This window comes from Phacochoerus africanus, chromosome 2, assembly GCF_016906955.1.
Source record: "Phacochoerus africanus isolate WHEZ1 chromosome 2, ROS_Pafr_v1, whole genome shotgun sequence".
NCBI lineage: Eukaryota > Metazoa > Chordata > Mammalia > Artiodactyla > Suidae > Phacochoerus > Phacochoerus africanus.
In genome coordinates this window covers 243,144,651-243,166,894 of record NC_062545.1, presented here as the reverse complement: position 1 = coordinate 243,166,894, position 22,244 = coordinate 243,144,651, and the positions used below count along the sequence as shown (strand labels likewise).

At 41.2% G+C, this 22,244-nt stretch overlaps 1 long non-coding RNA gene across 1 annotated transcript in view; it reads left to right on the top strand.

Annotated features, from left to right (window-relative positions):
* The window catches only part of LOC125121310 (uncharacterized), an 87,846-nt gene extending 68,184 nt beyond the window's left edge, over positions 1-19,662 (top strand). Inside the window, exon 3 of the long non-coding RNA XR_007133434.1 lies at positions 19,452-19,662. This is a non-coding gene — a long non-coding RNA (uncharacterized LOC125121310). The remainder of the gene's footprint in view (positions 1-19,451) is intronic.
* Positions 19,663-22,244: the final 2,582 nt, after the last annotated feature.

The window sequence follows — 22,244 nt, the reverse complement described above, 5'->3', positions numbered from 1 at the left end:
TATCTTACCTAGATTTTAGGTGGATTCCCTTGGATTTTTAGAAGGTGATATTTTTCTCTTCCTTTTCTATGTGAATTCCCTTTTGTGACATCTCTATAGAGCATCTCTAATCTAATTAAAAACTATAATAGCCTATTCTTTTAGGAGCATGCCTTTCTGTGGTTTTTCCATTGAGTGATATTAACTTGCTCGTATATGTATTTTATCTGTGTGTGTGTGTGTGTGTGTGCGTGCGTGTGGAATATGTATACCCATTCTGATTCTTCAGAAATGCAGTTTTTTTTACCAAGTAAATGGTTTTGTGTGTCTCCTGAGAAGCACGTTGTCTACTAGAAATGCCCAAGGTACTTGGTTTAAGCTGCCTCTGTCTCACTGGGTGTTTGAACTATTTCCCCCATATTTCCCTCATCTGTAAAATGTGAACTTGGATGAGCCAATCCAAAGAGAGCTGTTTCTTACTGCTCTAATGTAGCAACAAAACCTAATTTTTACAGCTTTGTCTATTGAAGTGATAGATTAAGCTAATAATTTTCCTTGTGTTGAACCAGTTTTGCACTTTTGATGGAATCATTCCTAACTACAGTCTCTGGCATGTAAACAGTGTTCTGTAAATGTTTGTTGAAGGAGGGAGGAAGAAAGAAGTGACAAAGAAAGACATGACAATGAAAATATCATGAGATTTTGAATGGAAAGAAGCTGGGTTGAAATCTAATTTCTCCCAAAAATATGCTGTGAGATTTAGAGTCTCAGTGTCATTTTTTGAAAAGGAAGATACTGATTTGAAATATTTATTGTGACAATTAAATGAGATTGTAAATGTGAAAGAGCTTTGCAAACTGTAAGATGCCATGAAAACATTATCATTATTGTAACAATGCAAGGGCTTACTAAATTCCCTGTACCCTATCAGTATTACTAATTGAAAGAGTGCATCAGATTTTTTTATGCTATTCTTAGCCTACGATGCAAGATCTGAATATATCTGGCTTCCTTGCACTGTCCCCCAATATCCACCATCAAGTCTAGTTTATCAACATTATTGATATGCTTCCCAGGATGTCACACTTCATATCTCCTGTGACTCTATCATGAGAACCAAGGGCTTCTACATTTTGGTGGTTGTTGTACCTGATGTATAGAAGGACTTAATACTAATTAGCCATTGATTGACTGTTTGACATGGGTATTGGCATTTCTTGGAACTTGGGTGAAGATTTGACAAAATCGCATTAACAGTAGTTACGCTTCACTGCCTTTTTCTTTTTCATGAAAGCTGGCATATGTATTTTTATCAAAGGTGTTAGTGATGACTCTCAGAGTAAAATACTAGTCTGTAAAAATATCTTAAAAAAATAAGCAGTTGTAGTGGAAATTCCTTTGAACTGAGAGCTAGGAAGCCTGAGTTTTCTCATCCCAGCTCTACCTCTGGCTATGAGAATCTGAGCAAGTCTTTTAACATATTTACCTCAGTTTATTCACCTCTTAAGAAGAGATTTAGCAAAGATCCCAGGGGCCTTCCCCGCTTTGAAAGTCTATAATTCTAGGTAGCAGAATGAAATCTCAACCCTATGAAAACTCTTAAAACCACCCAAATAGAAGTTAATAAAATTTAAAAAATAAAATGGTAATATCACTCTAAGGCAGATTAAAGTTAAAAAGGAGTCTGAACACATTTAAGAAGTAATTAGTTGAAAAAAGGCACCACATGCAAAAACTAAGACCTAGCCACAACCTGAAAACTATTAAAACAATGAAAAACTTCCCTGAGCATAAAGTAGTTGACTTTCAATGCCATAAAGAGCTGAAAAGAAAAAAAAAAAGTTAATTAAATTCTTCATTTTTTAAAACCAGGTAAAACAAATTCAGTGTCAACCGCATTTTAAATAGTACACAGACATTAGAATTAATCTAGAGTAGCTCATGGGCTGCTGGCAGTGAAGACTACCAGAGCTAAGCCTGTCCTAGGAATCCCACGTGTCAGCTCGAATGACAGGGCACTGGGGGCTAGTGCAGTTGGGGAGCCAGGCACTGCTTGGCGGAAGTCCCCAGGCTGAGGGCCTTCCACAGCAATCCCCCCGTTTAGCAGGAGCATGGAGCTTGCACGGAATCCTTCTGGTCAGAGGGAAGGGGTATCAGACACAGCTGACCCCAGCGCAACTCCAGTTGATCAGAACTGGACATGCTGACAGCTCTACATACCTGTTACGTTTGGAACTCACAGCTGCTCATTTCCTGGCAGTTGATAAAAGCCTGGAGCAAATATGTCTGAGAAGAGCTTAGGCAATGTGTGAGAACACTTGATCTAAGCCCTCTGACAGCCTGGAGAAATGCTGAGAATGCCTTACACAGCTTGTTAGTGGGAATTCACAGGCCTTCCATTTTGCATCTAGGTTTACAAAGTGGTTACCTATGAACAGGAAGTATGAAAACAAAACGAGGCAAGCTGACAGAACAACTTGAAACAACACCCTGGTTTATCTTGAGCTGTTCTCCCTTCCACCTGAACAGAACCTCCTATTTCTGAATTACCTTTTATTTGGATATAAATGGACTGTACTGTGTAGGAACATAAACCTCAAGGGTACACCAATCATTCATTTGCTCAACGAAACATTTACCGAGCACCTTCTGTATGCCAGGCACTGACCTATGCATCAGTGAACTTAATGATTCAGATTTCCAGAACAGATTTCCTTTTGTTTTACATATCGTCAATATACTATACATGTTCTAGCATGAATATCTGTAACAGACATAAACATGCAATATTTCAAAATCAATTCACGATGTGTTTGTACTTGGAAGCTAATGTATCCAGTCTAGATGAAAGAGTATTCATTTGAAAACTGCAGTTGTAAATTTGAATTCATTATTTGTCATCCAAACCACATTATAACAACATGAAGAGAAATTAAGATGTTATTGTTGGACCTGCTAACCAAATGTGAAAGAATGTTTGACACAACAAGTGCAGGAACATAGCATGAATGTAAAACATGGAATGTTTAGAAAAAGCATCCTCTGACAAGTGATGTTTAAACTGAGCCTGGAGTGTAAGAGGAGTTGGCCAAGCAAAGGGAGTGGAGGAGAGAGAGCATTCCAGGTAGAGAGAACAAAAGGTACAAGGGGACAGATTTCAGAGGGAGAGCAAGTGAATGATGTTACATGATGCAAAAGAGTGGAGGAGAAAAAAGTACAGGAAGGGGCTGGAGCTGTAGATGGGAAGCAGATTCATAGTAGGGCAGCAGAATAAGGAGGTGATGTCATCAGACTTTTATTTAAAAATACTACATTGGACTTTGGTAAAAAGCCTGTTTACTATAGTGTCCAGTTTGTAACCTATTAAAATAATCCAAAGAATTCAGAGAAGAAAAACTGCATTTCTAACAAATAGATTTAGAACTGCAACCTCCAACTCATAAGCAGAAGAGAATATCTGCCAAATCAGTGAATTTGGGATCAGTTTAAAGAAGAATGCTGAGAGATGCTATAAAACCCTCCAGACCTCAGCATGGTCCAGAATTCTCTAAAAGTAAATGAGATGGTCATCAGTTGTGACTTAGAGATTTGTTTTGAACAGACATACCTCCTATCTGGGTGATCTGCTCAGCTGAAATAGGCAAATAATAAAAATTAAGAAAAAGATTCTCTGAGTATCTTCAGAAACAATGTGTCTGTACCAAAGCTGTCAGCTGCTCCAGATGACGCCTCTGCCCCATCCATATACACCACTTTTGAGCAAATAGAAGACTAGGTAAAATGGCCCCCCCAACTCAAAGGATAGGTGAATAAAAAGACCCACTATGGGCCCTATGTATAGAGACTCCAAAAAGGAAAATATATGAGGTAAGTTAAGAAGTGAAAACTAGATGAAGAATTCACATCTGAAATAGCATCATACCAAGCTATAAGAGAAAGTTACTTCAGAATGTAGTAAAAATTTCAGGTAAGTACTTTTTCAACCCTCAGAGAAGTTATAAAGAACATGGCTCCTTGGAAAAGGTAGGCATAGCTGAGAGATAAAGAGGTCAAAGAAGAGATTCTAAGATGGCCAAAGGAGGAAAAGTAAGCTGGCAATGATTATGAAAGAAACTGAACGTAACAGTAAAACTACTATAGAAAATAGAGAAGTTACCTTAGAAATTGCAGTAACTAGAACATAAGTTAAATTCAGAAAAGTGGAAAGAAGATGTTTATAAATCGCTAGAAAGGAAAACTATGGACGTGGAAGAGAAAGGCCAACCCACATAAGCATATTAGAGTTTCTGGAAAAGAGAACATGAGATATAAATGCATTGCAAGATAACATAGAAGAAAACTTCTGTATAAAGCAAGAGCTGAACCTGCAGGAAAAAAAAGCACCGATTCCAGAAAGAAAATCAGAATCAAAAAACCTTGATGCATATCTCGAGTTACTGTAATGATAAAAGAGTGTTGTGGCTGTAATTTTTATTCTATGTAAAGTATCCCAAGTTAAAAAAAAGTCAAGCTGGCCTCTGATTTCTCTTTTGGGACATTAAATGTCAAAAGATTGTAACACTCTATGCAGAGTTATAAGAATGTTTTACACAAATATTTTATATCTATCAAATTGTTATTTATGTGTAAAGGTAATAGGCAGGTATCACTACAAGCAAACAAACAAAAAGAATCCAAGGAATATAGCAGTCATGAGCCCTTCTTGAGAAAAAACAATATCTATAGATAAAATCAAGTTGATCTTGGGACATAAACCACAGTACTAATTTTTTTTCTCCATGTGTCCCTGTGTTCATTTATTTAATAATCGTATAAGAACAATAGGAGTAACAGTGGTAATAGTAATAGTAATTGCAACTACCATTTATTTGTTGCTTCCTAAATGCTGGGCACTTTTTATTCATTATCTCACTCAGTCCTTACAGGCCCCTATGGAATAGTAATATTGACACCCCATTTTATTTTATTATTATTATTATTTGTCTTTTTGTCTATTTAGGGCCACACTCACAGCATATGGACATTCCCAGCCTAGGGGTCAAATTGGAGCTACAGATGCTGGCCTATGCCACAGCTATGTAGGATCTAAGTCGCGTCTGCGACCTACAACCCAGTTCATGGCAACGCCAGGTCCTTAACCGACTGAGCAAGGCCAGTAATCGAACCTGCAACCTCATGGTTCAGAGTTAGATTTGTTTCCACTGTGCCATGACAGGAACTCCTTCACCCCATTTATAGTTGGAGATACAATTAAAACTTCAGAGAAACAGAGTTTCTAGTAAGCAGCAGACACACATGTTGACTCTTCATCTTCTGACTCTTCCATTTATATCTTTTCTATCACTTTAATCTCTGTGTCTTTTTCCTCTGCATTCTGAGAGATCACCTCAAGTTTACTCTCCACATTACATATCTGATTTTCTGAAAAGTTAACTCTGTCCTTTACTACCTTATGCCACTTATCAAATTACTATAGTATTGTCTTTGCATATATTCTTTAACTATTTCATTACATATTAATATATTGTCTTGCCATCTTTCATCTCTTCCTTTTTAGAATGTTTTTTTTTATTTTCTCAATAGCATAAGGTGAACTCTCTCTAAAATTTCCTTCCATGACTTGAATGAAATGGCCTTTGTCTATCTCTGAGTGCTACATTTATCTTCTATGTTGTAGAAAGTTTATTTTATTTTATTGTCTTTTTGGGGCTGCACCTTTGGCAAATGGAGGTTCCTAGCCTAGGGGTCTAATTGGAGCTTTAGCTGCCAGCCTACACCACAACCATAGCAGTGTGGGATCCCAGCCGCATCTGCGACCTACACCACAGCTCACGGCAATACAGGATCCTTAACCCACTGAACAAGGCCAGGGATCGAACCTGTGTTCTCACTGATACTAGTTGGGTTTGTTAACCACTGAAACATGATGGGAACTCAACTTCAACCAATTTCTAGTCTTCCTAGCTCAGGGATGCAACTGTATCAGGAAGATCTTGTACCAAAGGAGCTTTATGTTAAAACTTTCAAGGAAATTCCCATCGTGGCTCAGTGGTAACAACCCAATTAGTATCCATGAGGACGTTGCTGTTGTTGTGGCTTAGGCCGGCAGCCATGGCTCCATTCTGACCCCTGGCTTGGGGACTTCTGTATGCTGTGGATGTGACCCTAAAATGACAAAAACAAACAAACGAACAAAAAACTTTCTGCACCCCTATCTCTCTTGGGCTTAGCCTACATTTCACGTAAGTGGACTGTCTGTGCCCGACAGCCTTCCTATGCTTCTGTCTCCCACATCAGAGAATGTCTGGCCATATCAGAGAAGAGCAGAACCACTTTAGAGAGGCTCCTGCTTAGAAAGAAACCCTGCTCCTTGGGGCTTGCCGTAAGGTGATGCAGGTTGCCCCTGGGCTGCCAGCACAACAGATATCAAAGATTTTTCTATGGTAGCAAACGTACTTCAAATGAAGAGTTCTCTGCTCTCTCATGGCCCAGCCTGGCCTATGGCCTGAATGCTTCAGGAATTGGAGATGCCCTTTCTTTGCCTTGGAGGTTTCCTTCAGTAAGATGCCCAGTTTTTTTCCATTTGAAGGTCAGAAACTCCTCAAACTTGTGGGAATTCCCTTTGTGGCGCAGCAGTTAACAAACCCAATTAGGATCCATGAGGATGTGGGTTCAATCCCTGGCCTTTCTCAGTGGGTTAAGGACCTGGCGTTGCCGTGAGCTGTGGTATAGGTCGAAGATGTGGCTCGGATCCTGAGTGGCTGTGGCTGTGGCGTAGGCCAGCAGTTGTAGCTCTGATTCGACCCCTGGCCTGAGAACTTGTATATGCCTTTGGTGCAGCCCTAAAAAGAAAAACAACAACAAAACAAAAACAAAAGAACTCTTCAAACTTGTGTGGTTAAAATACTAATCTAGCATCACAAGTGATGTTATTTGTCCCTGTTTAAAATGTTCCACTAGATGATTTCACTTGGTTTCTTAAGGGAGATTAATGTCAATGTGCACAGCAATATCTTTTCCTTCAACACCCTCCCAATATTTTAGCTTTTTCTCTCTGCTTCTGGCCCCTCAGTTGCGGCAACTTCATCAGATGTTCTTCTCTGGCTTTTTGGATTCAAATCCACACATGACTCCTGGCTCAGTACCACTTCCTAATGCCACTAATTTGCTGTACTTCTAGGGAGAGCACTCTGCCAGTCACAGTTCAGTAGCATCCTCTAACTGGATATTTCTGTCCTCACTTCCAATCGGGGTTGGAAAGTTTGGACAGATCTCGATTATTTATTAAGATCTTAATTTTTATTACATTTTGAATAAAGTTTTGAGACAGATCTTAATTTTGTCACATTTGCTTCAATTATTTCTCCCTTTTTTCCTTTTCCATTCCTTTTCTTTTAAATGAAAGTGTTCTGCTCAGTTTTAAGATGCTTTGTGACCTAAAAGGGATCAGGGTCTGGAGGGAATCAAAGTTAATTTAGAAGCTGAAAGCCCACGTCTATATTTCCTTGGCAGAATTGAAAGTGACTAAAAGATTCTGTCAGTGTGATTCAACCCAGCTATTTTGTAAAGCCCCAGGCAGGGGTAATGATGGGCGAGGACACCCAGAAATAGAGGCCTCGTCAATCATGAGTACAGCTTATCAAGGCGGCAGTCAATTGAATAAACCTGTTCTACTTAAATCTACTTGGGCTAGGGTTGAGACATGCCTATGGATAAGGAGGGAATTTTCTCAATAAATTGTCAGGGTGGAACAATCTCCACCAAAGGAAAAGCTGATTTCCAAGAAGAGGAAAAAAACCAGGCTCATGTTTTATATAAAGGCAAAACTGAAGTTATTGGACCCTATATATCACTGTTCCTTTGATAGAAGATTCTAAAGAAAAGTGATTCAACCATCCTTGTGGCCTGAGGCTGCTGAACCAATGGTCGAAGCAGGAATATGATGAGTGACCAAGTACTCTAAAGCTCCCTGCTTCTTCTCCCAGGAGGCTTTGGCTGGGCTCCCAGCAGAATGTATGACAGGACGAAGTGTCTTGTGAACACCAAAGGGCTGTACCGCTCAGCTAGCAGAGAGAAGCAGCTATTTGGAGTATAAGGAGGACAGAGATGGGGGCAGCTGATCTGAGCTGGGGCAGCTGATGTGACATCAGCTTTGGCAGGGGAGGTGCTGACAGCAGTGGTTGGATATGGAGTTGTGTTGACAGAAGTCACATCAGCAGACACTGGAGCAGCAGGCAGGATCTTGTGAGTTGTCCCAGAAACAATGCTCTTCTCTCTATAAACTTCCAACATGCATGACATCTAGCTGGAACTCATGCAAAAATGTATTGATGCTGCCCACTACCAGTAGCGGAAATAGCAATTGGCTATTTTGATTTGCTGCTTCAAACTGTCTTTCAGAACCCAGCCATTTATAAGTAATAAAATTTCAGTATGCAGGCAAAAAAAAAAAAAAAAAACCCAAGTAATTAAAGGTTTTTAATTACAGGTAGTCACATGCATTGCATGCAACCATTGCATTTCTTAAAATATGAAAAAATATTGGTTGTATGATATGCAATTATTCCACTTACATTAAGGAAGAAAAATACTGCCAAATGAACTATGACATACTAATGACTGAAATTTGCATCCTAGGAGTTCCCATTGTGGCACAGTGGAAATGAATCTGACTAGGAACCATGAGGTTGCAGGTTTTATCCCTGGCCTTGCTCAGTGGGTTGAGGATCTGGCGTTGCCGTGAGCTGTGGTGCAAGAGGACAGTTATGTGGCTCGGATCTGGTGGTGTTGAGTCTCTGGCATAGGGGAGGTGCTTGGAACCTCCATATGCCGTGGATGCGACCCTAAAAGGACAAAAGACAAAAAAAAGAAAAGGAAAAGGAAATTTGCATCTTGATTTCAGAGATAATTAAAAAGTGAAAAAAATGGAGTTCCTGCTATACTGCCATGGGATTGGTGGCGTCTCTGCAGCACCAGGCCGCTTGTCAGATCTCTGGCCGGCACAGTGAGTTAAAGGATCTGGCAGTGTTGCTGCACCTGCAGCCCAGATCTGATCCCTGATCCTGGAATTCCATATGCCTCGGGGCAGCCAAAAAAGAGAAAAAAATTTTTTTTTCAAAAATCTGTGTCTTAGAACTGGTGAAATACAGTATATGTCAGGCACCGTGCTCAGCATTGAACTTGAGGCTACAGACAAGATAGATTTCAAGAAACTTATAGTCTGGTAGGGAAAGACAGATACTGAAAAAGCAATCGCAAGTGTGATTGCACTTGCAGGAGGAGCATGGGAGTCTTCTTCGATAAAGTGGAACTAAAGTTGAGACCTGATGGGGAAGCAGGAATTAGCAAAATAAGGGCAAAACTAGAACTTTCTAGGAATAGGGATTGGAGTGTGTAAAGGCTCTGAGTTGGGAAGGTCCAGTGTGACCAAGGATGAGGGTGACTGGAAAGAGAGTTAGGCAGGGACAGATCACTTGGAACCTCAAACCACCTTAAAGAATTAAGTTTATGGAAAAGCAGTAGGAGACCCCAGGGGTTACTTTACTTGTGGCGGTGATGTGAGAGAGGCATAAGAACAGGTGCAGGGAGAGCAGGTAGGAGATTTTTGCAGCACTTTAGATAAGAACATACAGTGGTTTATAATGGGGTGCTGGCAGTAGGGATGGAAAGAAACAAGGACTCAGAACAACTTCTCTGTTTTGTTTGTTATTTGTCTTTTGGCAAGGCAGAGGGGAGTTCAATGGCATCCAAGGAAATAATATGGACTAAAGACAATTACAGCTGTAGATGGAGTCAGCTTCTGATTTTCCAGTGTTAATTGTGACTTGCTTAGAAAATGAATGTTCCATACATTTGGATTTTTCTTAGGCCAAGATATACTGCTCTATTAGGGCAAAAACGATTCCAGTGTTTCAGTCACAAATCATCCTCTGCAGATTTATTTAATTACTTCTCTAGAAATTATTGCTATGACCTTAGATAACTTCATGCCTATGACCATAAATTGTGAAGTTTTATATGTTGAATAATGTTACAAGAATTTTAGAAGCATCCTAACAAAAATCAGTAACTTAAGGAAGCTTTTAGCTGGGAAGTACTTCTAATTTGCTTGGGAGTGTTAGGTACATGCTTATAAACTTAGAGACAATTATAGTGTCTTCAAAAAGTACTGCCCCAGAAATGAGGTCTGTTTGAATCCCAGAGTTCTTAACTCACTCCTTGTGTGACATTAGGCATGCCATACAAATACATTACATCTGTAAAACAAAGAAAATCTCTCTACCTACCTTGCAGGGTTGTATGAATACCAAATGCGGTTCATAGCAAATATTCATTGGGCTCCTGTTTTGTACTAGAGACTATGCCAGGCAGAAATAACATAGTCTTTGCATAAGACAGCCATAGCCTCCAACCTCCAAGAAGATTCTCATTGCAGAAAGGAAGTTGTATAATATAAATTGCTGTAGGTATGTGAAGTAGTACTGTCATCAAATACTAGTAGTAGTAGAATTTCTTAGCAGAGTGTATTGGATTTTAAACGTAAGGAATAATTTTCAAAGAGATAAAATTATGACTCTCTTTCAAAATGAAATAAACACAAGTCAAAGATTTTATTCAACTTGCTAATTAACAAGGGAGCCACTAAGATGTGAAAACCATTCCAAAGAGCATTTGAGAAGCTAAGTATTTATAGCAATGTTAGGATAAGATCGCTGGGTTAGATACGAAACTTGTCAGTATTCCAACAGGACCATAAATTATAACCCATTGAGTTATCTGTTCCATGAAACAAAAATCATTTGCATTTCTACCAGGCAAAAGTCTACACATTGGTCCAAGAACAATCCACAGGCAAGACCCTGCTAAAAGGGTCTATGGCAACAGAATGGAGATTATGTCAGGAGCAAAGTGCTTCTGTAAATCGTGGGGCACTGGATGCATGAGGGTCATTCAGGGACCAGATATGGCCGTGTTAGGGAAGGGGGAAGTAGAGTTAGCCTGGGGTCTTCTCAGATTCCCCCAGGGAGGACTGGCCTGGAAGAATAATAGGAAGGGCCTCCAGATATTCAGGGGCTAAAGTGGGCTTCACTCCCATCAAGGGACCACAGTGAGAGGCTGCTGAGGGGTTGTCTCTGAGGCATTCAGGAGACAGAATCAGCAATGGGACTCCTCCCCTGCCCAGAGGGCACCATAGCTGATTGCATCTACAGCTGGCCTGTCCCCCACTTCTCTCTCCACCCCTCTCTCCATTTGCCCTCATCTTATTTCCAACCCCATGGAAGCCAGAGACAGCCCAGTGAGGGGCTCAGAAGTAGGAGAGCCAGGTGGGGAAAGACGGGGACTGAAGCTGACACACCATGTCACCAGGCCTGAGGCAGGCCAGGACTCAGGGAGTAGAGAGCTTTAACTTTGAGTGAAGTAACATTTTGACAAATACATGTCACGTCGTCATTTTATTGACTGAAAGGAGAACATCTTTGATTTTTGTTTTTTGGGTTTTTTTTTTTTTGTCTTTTTGCTATTTCTTGGGCCGCTCCCACGGCATATGGAGGTTCCCAGGCTAGGGGGCTAATCGGAGCTGTAGCCACCGGCCTATGCCAGAGCCACAGCAACGCGGGATCCGAGCCACGTCTGCAACCCACACCACAGCTCACGGCAACGCCGGATCGTCAACCCACTGAGCAAGGCCAGGGATTGAACCCACAAGCTCATGGTTCCTAGTCGGATTCGTTAACCACTGCACCATGACGAGAACTCCGGAACATCTTTGTGATTGAAAACATCAGGACTTTTTGTTACTTGAGAGTGCCTAGGAAAGTTGAAGGACTTGCTTAAATTTTCATCCAGGGTAGAGAAATAATAGCCCTCACAGAGGTCCATGCCTTGGCCCTGAGTGCTTGGGACAGGGTGGAGAGAGATCAGGTGTGGCTTCGAACACCTTCCCTTCCATCCTCTGACTACTGAGCTTTGATACAAGCCAGGCAGGAGGGAGAAGGAAAGGACAAATGTCTCTTTATTTAACTGGGTACAGACGTGGCCTTCTTAGCTGGCCAGCTGCTATTCTATTTCATTTTCTGTGGGTTTGGTAAGGACAGTAGTGGCTCCAACATGTCAGTTGATAAGGAGCTTGTGCCCAAGCAGCAACCTTGTGCATTAAAGATCTTTTGAAAAATTCACCAGAAAATTCCACTGAACCCCAGCTGGTGGCTTTCCTACTATGTCCCTCTGATGCTGATGACTCTTGGCCCTCTCTCTGGGGCAGTCAGCTGTAGCCCCCAGTTACAGGTATGCAGATGGGGAGACTGTCTCTTTTTGGTTTTCTTTTTTTTTTTTTAATGTCTTTTTAGGGCCACATCGCGGCATTTGGAGGTTCCCAGGGCAGGGGTCTAATCGAAGCTGTAGCCACCTGCCTACACCAGAGCCGCAGCAACACCAGATCCGAGCCGCATCTGTGACCTACACCACAGATCACAGCAATGCCGGATCCTTAACCCACTGAGTGAGGCCAGGATTTGAACCAGCAACCTCATGGTTCCTTGTCGGATTCGTTTCCACTGTGCCACGAAGGGACCCTCTCTCTTGGTTTTCTCATTCAAGATACACAGCCTAAGCAGTGATAAAGCAATGAGATGCCAGGCCCTCTTCTTGTAGGCGCCTATCTTTGTGAATCATTATAGAGGGGAAGCACATTACTTCCAGCTGGTGTAGGAACAGAAAATACCTCCTTAACTTTACTCATGAAAGGGAACAGCCTCGCTCTCCGAATGCACCAGGCTGACCCTCGCTCACCTCCTGGTCCTTTTCTCCTGCGAGGTGGGGGCATGGATAGAATGAGGATGGGTAGGAAGGCTGCTTCTCCAATTCAAATGCTCACTAAGCCCATGTCATTGTGGCTGGGCCCAACAATGCAAAGCCTCCTTGGAGAGATTAGGACTTAGAAAGTGCAATGTGGAGTTCCCCTTGTGGCTCAGTGGTTAATGAATCTGACTAGGAACCATGAGGTTGCGGGATCAATCCCTGGCCTTGCTTAGTGGGTTAAGGATCTGGCATTGCTGAGAACTGTGGTGTAGGTCGCAGACGCAGCTCTGGTCTGGCGTGGCCGTGGCGTAGGCTGGTGGCTACAGCTCCGATTTGACCCCAAGCCTGGGAACCTCCATATGCCACAGGTGCGACCCTAAAAAAGCAAAAGACAAAAAAAAAAAAAGAAGAAGAAAAGAAAGTGTAATGCTAAGTGCCTTTTGCCTACCACTCAGATCCTTAGTTTTAATTCCAGTGTAACAGGAAGACCCCCACTTGCCAGTCCTGTCCCAGCTGCCAATGAAGACCTTCAGTGAGAATTGTAGAAATCCCAACTTTATTTTTTTATTTTTTGTTGTTGTTGTTGTTGTTATTGTTGTTGTTGTTGCTATCTCTTGGGCCGCTCCCTCGGCATATGGAGGTTCCCAGGCTAGGGGTTGAATCAGAGCTGTAGCCACCGGCCTACGCCAGAGCCACAGCAACGCGGGATCCGAGCCGCATCTGCAACCTACACCACAGCTCATGGCAACGCCGGATCGTTAACCCACTGAGCGAGGGCAGGGACCGAACCCGCAACCTCATGGTTCCTAGTCGGATTCGTTAACCACTGCGCCACGACGGGAACTCCAGAAATCCCAACTTTAATACTCTGGTCTATATCACCCTTTCCCAGCAGCACTTATAGCCCTTCATCCATAAAACTATCCAAACACTTTAAAAGTCCATTTGTATTTCTGGTCAGTAGCTGGCCCTGAGTTAGCATGTATCATACATTTATCATCTACTAGGTGAAATAGAGCTACTGAGAAATAACCCTGGGATACAACCACAAAAAAAAAGAAATGATGACAAAAATTCATCCTCTGGACAGTTCTTTTATATAAAGGTCAGTTGGCTATCTCCTATGCCCTCCCTTTGCAGCTAGGAACCACTTGTTTTAAGTGGGCAACCAGTTTTATGTTTGTATGTACGCAGCTTGAACAATAATGATTTCTTGGATTAGCTTAAATGTGCATATTTCTCCTCTGTGACTAATTAAACTGAATTCTGTGCATACAGGAAGCTGTTTGGCATTTGCCTGTATCTGCGCAGACCTGCTGTGTTGGATTACCCACCATTAGTTCATAGGAGTTGGACAGACCAGCCAACTTCCAGGATTGTCTCAATTATTAAGATACCTTGTCACCTTTCTGGCCAAGTTTTAACATCTTCACATAAACCTTATAGAGTGTGTTTTAAACTTTGCCTCATCTGGAAGATTAGGGAAAATACTGGGCGCTTCCTCCTTAGGTGGCTAATGAAGGCCCCAGCAATGACAATAGTACAAATTACTTTAAAATAGTTCCTATTTTTGTCAATGCTAAAAATACCCTGTCATTTGTATTTTCTTCCAGATTTACCATGTCCCTTTCCAAAGAGAAGAATTGGAAAAAGGTTCTGAATACCAACCTTATTAGACTAACAATGCAACATTTAAGAAGGTGGCTTAAAAATGCATCTATGAATTATAAATAATGTATAATATGACTGTATAATATAGTGCATACTATAAAAATGCTGCTTTTTTCTCAGGGGGTAATTTTTTTTTCCACTTGTGGATTTATATTAAAGTCCCAAGTCCTGGTGGTGAGATCGATGGTCAGAGCTTTAATTGGGGCTCTCTGGTGATTATCTAGATTGACAGCTGCTGTCAATCAGCTTCTAAAGAAATTTCTGAGCCAATGATTAGGCTGCTCCTGGAGATGTTAGTCCCCTAGAGGCAATGTTAAGCCTCCCAATCATAGGGAAACCCTTAAGGGGAGTACAGCTAATATTTTCAAGTTGCTGGCTTCCCTGGCAGCATACATGCCCCAGCTTTCTGGCTGAGTCAACTCAAAAGGATGATATCAAAACATATACTAGATCCACATGATTTTATAAGCAAAACAATGCTACAGGTCCAAGGACAGCTTCCACTAAAGTAAAACGGTAATACCCTATGTATGTTTATGTAGCATGTCACAGTTTTATATTACGTAACTGAATCCCATTGATAAAACAGTGATATATTGCTGTTCTTTTCTGGGGGAAATACTTAAAGTTAACAAAATTTCTCCTTTGGTGCATATCATATTCTTTTAGAACTACTCTTTTCATATGATTTAGAAATCTAGTATACAGCGCAAATGAACCTTTCCACAGAAAAGAAAATCATGGACTTGGAGAATTGACTTGTGGTTGCCAAGTGGGAGGGGGAGGGAGTGGGATGGATTGGGAACTTGGGATTGATAGATGGAAACTATTGCCTTTGGAATGGATTAGCAATGAGGTCCTGCTGTGTAGCACTGGGAACTATGTCTAGTCACTTATGATGGAGCATGATAATGTGAGAAAAAAAATTCTATACATGTATGTGTACCTGGGTCACCATGCTGTACAAGTAGAAAAAAAAAACAACAGTATTTGGGAAATAACAATTAAAAAAGAAATCCAAACCATTTTTGGATTAAGTTAACATTTAGTAATGGATGATTTCATTAATTTAGATCCCACTAATTTAAATATTAAGATAATTCAAGTAAGATCAGGCTAAATTTGTTTTTTTCTTCATCTTTGAATCAAGGTGAATAATGGTAGGAAGTGTTCTATTGGTTAACAAATGAGCTGCCAGCTTCTCATAATGTTAAGTGTACTTTCCATATAACCTACCAGTTTCACTTGTAGGTATTTCCCCAAGAAAATGGAAATATTTGTCCACCCAAAAACTTGCACACAAATGTCCAGAACAGCTTTATTTGCAATATCTAAAACCCAGAAACAATCCAAACCCTTCAGTAGGGGAATGAATAAACAAATGGTGGTATATCCAGATGGTGGACTATTACTCAGCAGTGAAACAACACGATGTGTGGGGATGAATCTCAGAAACAATGCTGAATGAGGGAAGGCCAGACACAAGAGATCATATGCTGTATGGTGTCATTTATATGAAATTCTAGAACATGTACTGTTAATTTCTAGTTACAGAGAGCTGATCAGTGGTTGTCTAGGGATGGAGGTGGAGCTATTGACTGGACAGGGCACGAGGGAATTTTTTGAAGTGGTGGAAATATTCTATATATTGATTGAGGTGGTAGTTATATGGGTGTATGCACTTAGCAAAACTCAATTAACTATACACTTCATATGTGGAAACTTTATTGTATGTAAATTATATCTTAAAAAGTTATACTTTTAAAAAGTGACATGCCATTACAGGTATCTTCATTAATAGCAAAAGTTCTATTCTACCCCATATACTCTCTGAGCTCCCTCTTCTTTCCAATTTTAGCAGTATCATTTTCAACATGCAATTGGTATAGGGAATTCCAGCTTAAGTTCAATAGATACATTATAAAAGATGAAAAATAAGAATAAACCCTTCTGCCTTATATCTAGTAGGTCCCCAAATTCTTATTCTGACTCCTAAATATTTCTTGCATCTTTACACTATTGCCTAACTTTACCTCCACTGCCTTAAGTTAGCTTTCAGTTATCTCCCAACTGGTCTCCTTCCTGCTATAATCTGATTTGAATAAAAGTATCCTCCACACCATCTTCCAGAAAACAAAACAGTACCCATAGGCTTTATGGTTAAGAGAAGGTCAGGAAACCTGTAGGAGAAGTGAGACAAGCATGGAACAGGATAGGGCATTGGGGGAAGCTTGATGACGTTCTTTTATGCTTGCTCCTGAGATTCCTAGAATCAAGATGTGATTCTGAGTAGGCTGGATGGTTTTCAATGCTGTTGACATTTTCTGTGTTTGTGTTCTTTTGTGTGTCAGAGAAGCCCCTTTGGAGGTATTACCCTATTTTAATTATGCTCAAGGGAAATAGGGAAAAAGGCTTATGTTCCCTCTGAGGCTGGTGGGGAGGGGCCAGGTGTGGTGGTGGCCACAGGAATCAGAAGCAGAGAACCCTAAGAAGGACAGGATACTTGGGAGGGGGAGCAGAACCAAAGCTCAAAGTTTCAGCCTGCCCCAGCTCCTAGCACCTACCCACCCTTTACAGTTTTCTTCCAAGTCACTGCTTTTTTGTCTGTCCCTAAGAACATTCTGTCCTGTATGTATTAAAGGAGTGATGTCCTTTCTGTCTGTATCCTCACTTTCTTCTCCCATTGCCAGAAAGGTTGGTGATAGTGAATAGTCACCCAGGAGGAAAAAGGTGACGATTTTAGCCCAGCTTAGTCCATTGTAAAAGGTCTCTAAGAGCACTTCCCATGGCTGAAAGTGCCTTTTAGCGAGACTTAGGAAAGGATAGCTTCCAGTGAGATATTTCTCATCAATTACACATTTGTCAGGAGAAACACAGGCCCAGCTCAGAGATTTCCACCTTAAACTTTTAAAAGAAGCCACTTGCTAAAGGTTCTGGAGCTGGGGATGCCAGAGGGGCCACTAAAACTCAAACAAGTGAGCAGAAACTGAATTTGACTTTTGGCCCCAGGGGCAAGAGAGATGGAAATGAAAGCTGACAGGCTCCTACTTGACAAGACCTCTGTGGAATGGAAATGGGTGACTCTCAAATCGGAGTGGCACTTCCTCTCCACGGGCCGTCCTGCAAGCAAAGCCAAAACATCCCCACCCAGCCCATCAATGCAAACACTCCTGGGCCACTGATTGGAATATTAGCAGGCAAGCTTTCCATCCTCAGTGCAGGACAGGTCTTTAGGGGTACAGATTTAACCTCAAAGACAACCGTAGATTCAGCCCAACAGATACTTCTCCATGGCCAAGGAAGGAGTGCACATTTTATTGTAGGGAGTCCTTGGGCATGAATATTTTTAGAGTATCTTCTAGCTCTGGCTCTGCTATTGATGAAATGAGTGAACTTGAACTTGATAAGTCACTTAGACTTTGAGGGCCAGAGTTTCCCTAACTATAAAATAAAAAGAGCTCATTATTTTGTGGAAGGTATGATCATTCTGATAGCAATGATTTTAGAAGTTGGTGATAATGAGTGGGAAGTCCAGATGAAGAATAGGTTAATTCCACAGAAAGAAAGTGTCACTTGAACTGGGTCCAGAGAAAGCTGTAAGAGTTTTCCAGGCAGGCAGAGAAAATAATCTGGGCCAGGTAACACATTCCTCAAGGATTTTTTTTTTTTTCTCTTTTGTCTTTTTGCGATTTCTTGGGCCGCTCCCAAGGCATATGGAGGATCCCAGGCTAGGGGTCTAATCGGAGCTGGCCTACACCAGAGCCACAGCAACATGGGATCCAAGCTGTGTCTGCAACCTACACCACAGCTCACGGCAATGCCGGGTCCTTAACCCACTGAGCAAGGCCAGGAATCGAACCCTCAACCTCATGGTTCCTAGTTGGATTCGTTAACCACTAAGCCACGATGGGAACTCCCGCATTCCTCAAGGATTGGAGGCAGGGGAAGGAGGGGAGATTTGGTGAGACCCGTGTGAGGGGAAAACAGTCAATTCAAGAGTGTTGAGAGTAGATGTGTTTTAGATGTAAAATCAGTAGGTAGTACCACTCAGTTGAATGTGGCTTCCCACATTCAACGAGGATGGCCTACTGGCTCCTGCCTTGAGTAATTGAGAAGATGATGATTGAATTAAATAAAACGCCCAAGTGGAAGAGGATAGAAGCATGATAAACCCAATTGCTGACAGGTTGAAATAAGACTATCCGTAATTCAACCAATTGCCACATCCAGTAGACAGTTTGCTAAATAGGTATAAAATGCAGAGTTGTGGTTGAAGCTAGAGAGGAGGGTCTGGATGTCATCAGCTTACATTGATCTAGATAATTTCAAAGTTTCGTTCTAAACCTTAAGTCAGAGGATCTGTGATTATAAATTGTGTAAAAGGGAAAGTCCAAAAGTAAACTTTTCTTCTCTCCCTGGAATATATATTGGTCTTTTTAGGGCCTCACATATGGCATATCGAGGTTCCCAGGGGTTGAATCAGAGCTGCAGCCACTGGCCTATGCCACAGCCACAGCAGCTTGGGATCCAAGCGGCATCTGTGACCTACACCACAGCTCATGGCAACGCCAGATCCTTAACCCACTGAGTGAGGCCAGGGATTGAAACTGCATCCGCATGGATACTAGTCAGATTCGTTTCTGCTGAGCCATGGAGGGAACTCCTAGAATATTATTTTAATGAGATACTTACTATGGTTTTTCCCTGCCTCCCTTTTTGTGGTGCTTATGTGCCACAACAGGGTGTTCATAGGATTTTTACTACTGAATTTTGTTTTCTTGAGTTACGTTCCGATATTAGGAATTTTAGACAACATAGAATGGTTTCAGCCCAAATAGTTAAACAGTAAGTGGACACCAATGATGACTCCCAAAAAGACTTTAGAAACGTCTCAGCAGTTCTCATCAATTATCAGTGGGTCCTCATTTTATGTAAAATAAAGTTCAGGCTCGTCAGTTTGGCATTCAAGTCAAGTCTCTCCCTCTTTCTCTCTCTCTGGTCAGTGGCCATGTCATAAGCAGCCCTAAGGAGAGGCCCAGGTGGCAAGAAACTGAGGCTTCCAGTCCTCTGTACATGAATGAGCATGGATGGAGATTCTCCAGCCTAGTCAGCCTTCGGGTGACTGAAGTCCTGGCAGACCTCCTAGCTGTAGTCTCTTGAGAGCTCTTGAGCCAGAAGCACCCAACTAAGCCACTCCTGGATTTCTGATACACAGAAACGGTGAGTTCAGTGTTTGTTGCTTTAAACCTCTACGTTTTAGGGTAATTTGTTGAGGTATGATCAGGAAAAGGAAAAATGTGCTCTTCTGATAATATGGGGGAGGGGGCCAGGAAGGGTCTGGAATGATTTCAGCAGCTCGGAAGGAGAGCCCTGAAGAGTGCTGTGAGGATGGGCCTCACCCCAATTCTGTTCACCGAGTGGCCTTGAAAATTTCTCACCTCCTGTTCGGGCCTCAGTTTCTGTGCTTGTAAATGGAGATGGGAGGTTTAATTCCAGGCTCCATTCTAAAACCCTTACATACATGCAGCACTTTACAATTTGCAAAATGTTTTTATATGTTGTAGTCCGGACCTGGAAGTGACAAAGAATAGTTTCCAAAACTTGAAAGAAGAGGAAATAAGATTGGCTATGAGAAGTTAAGCTTCAAAATCAGCACATATGGATTAGAACAGAGAGATACAAAATCATCTTAAAGCAGTGTTTAAGTGTCCTTCTGACTTGCTCTAAACTGAACCAAAAATACAACTGCTTTCTTATCAATCAGTGGTGGGAAATACCATGAATGCTCTTTTTTTAATGTGTGAAAATTTCTCAGAAGAGTTCCTAGAACAACAATAAGTGTTTTGCTTATAACCAAGAGAAACTTAGTAAACCAATAAGTGGATTATTAAAAAGATATCAAGATTTGATATTCATAAATAAAGGAGTGTATTACCAGAGTTTATTAAGAACTCCCACTTGGTGTCCTAATAAGAACTCTGGCTGCTACATACAGTGCTGGGCAGCATTCATATTCCTTGGCTGGTGGCCCCTCCTCCATCTTCAAAGCCAGTGAAAGCAGGCCGAGTCCTTTCCCTGTTGCCATCTCTCTAGCTTTCTGCAGCCAGGAATGATTCTTTGCTTTTAAGGACTCATGCGAATAGATTAGACCCACTTGAATAATCCAGTCCTTACCTTAATCACATCTGCAAAGTCCCTTTTGCCGTGTAGGTTAACATATTCACAGGTTCTGGGGGTTAGAATGTGAACATCTTTGAGGGCCATTATTCTACATATCACTGTGTGTGTGTGTGTGTGTATATATATATATATATATATATATATATATATAAGTATATTATATAACAAATTCTGTATATAAAGATATTAACTCTACCTGTATCATATATTACATATTATAAAATATGACATAATTTAAAAATTTCTATATATGTGTTGAAAATTTAAATTGAAAATAAAAATTTCTGTATGTATTTATACACACACACACACACACACACATATATGAAATAGTGAAATATCTGAGTCTTTTTTCATAGTTGCTTGTCACCAGTCTTACTTCTCTACTCCTTGCTCCATACTTGTGACTTGAATGGAATGGCATATTTCTATATTTTCATTTTTTCACTTGATTCTGCCTTTATTGAAGTGATTATAGCTGTTAGATAGGCTGTGTTTATAAGTATTTATGAATAAACACCACAGCAGTAACTTAAAACTACACGGGCCTAATTTCCCTCGTGTTTTATCTCCCTTGTGGGGAGACCGAAAGGCTCTGCTCTGTGCTGTTCTTACTCGGGGACAACAGTGGAGGGAAAGTCAGCTCCTCAATCTGCAAAGGCTGAGAAAAGGAAGAGAATGTGGTGGATTGTGCGCTCATTCCTGAAACTTCACTTCCGGTCGCATTTCATCGACAAAGGCACAGCATTTGGCCAAATCTAAGTTCAACATCTCACTGTATATTTATGGATAGACCTAGTGACTCCCTCTAAACATACATAAACATCCTTTCAAAAGTCCACATCCTTTAAAATAGAACCATAGGCTTTATCGTGAGAAATTGCAGTCCCCTGCTCCACTCTCTAGCAGCCACCACTTTAAATTATTTCAGTGATTTCTCCCAGGATTTACCTCCAAGTTTCTAAATAACATGTGTATCATTCTATTTCCCGACTTTTCCATTTTAGCCACCATCTTTTTAAGGGTGGGGAAGGTTCAACTTAGCTCTCTTCCTCACACGTCATGTTTACAACATCATGATCCTGTAAACATCACATACAGCTTGAGCTATGGTTTCATTTATACTATGGTTTCATTGTCTTTCTCGTGCATTGTCTTCTTAACATGAATTAAGTCCCCCCCCCCATTTTTTTTACATTTGCTTAGTTTTCTGTGCACCTATTATTAATTTTCCCTGAGCTCTCTGACCAAGCTATAAAACTTCTCTTAACACATTCAGACACACTGAGCCCTTCATTAGCTTCATTCTGTTCTCAGAAACATCCCTTGTTGGCCCTCTGTCCTCCTGATCCAGATTTGTGACAGGTTACTTTCTAAGTCTATTTACACCCACAATTCCTATTCCTTTAAAGCTGCAGGTTTCTAATCAAGAAGAGGGGAAAAAAAGACTAGATGACTTCTGAAATCCCTGCTCTCTGTTCTGGAACTGTGACACAGAGATGAATATTATGTGAAGCCCAAATAAATTCCAAGGATTGGCTCTGCTTTTTGCCCCCTGGCCAAAGCTTCTCATTTACCCCAGCTCGGCTACTGGGCCTGGGTCCTCACTGGTCCAT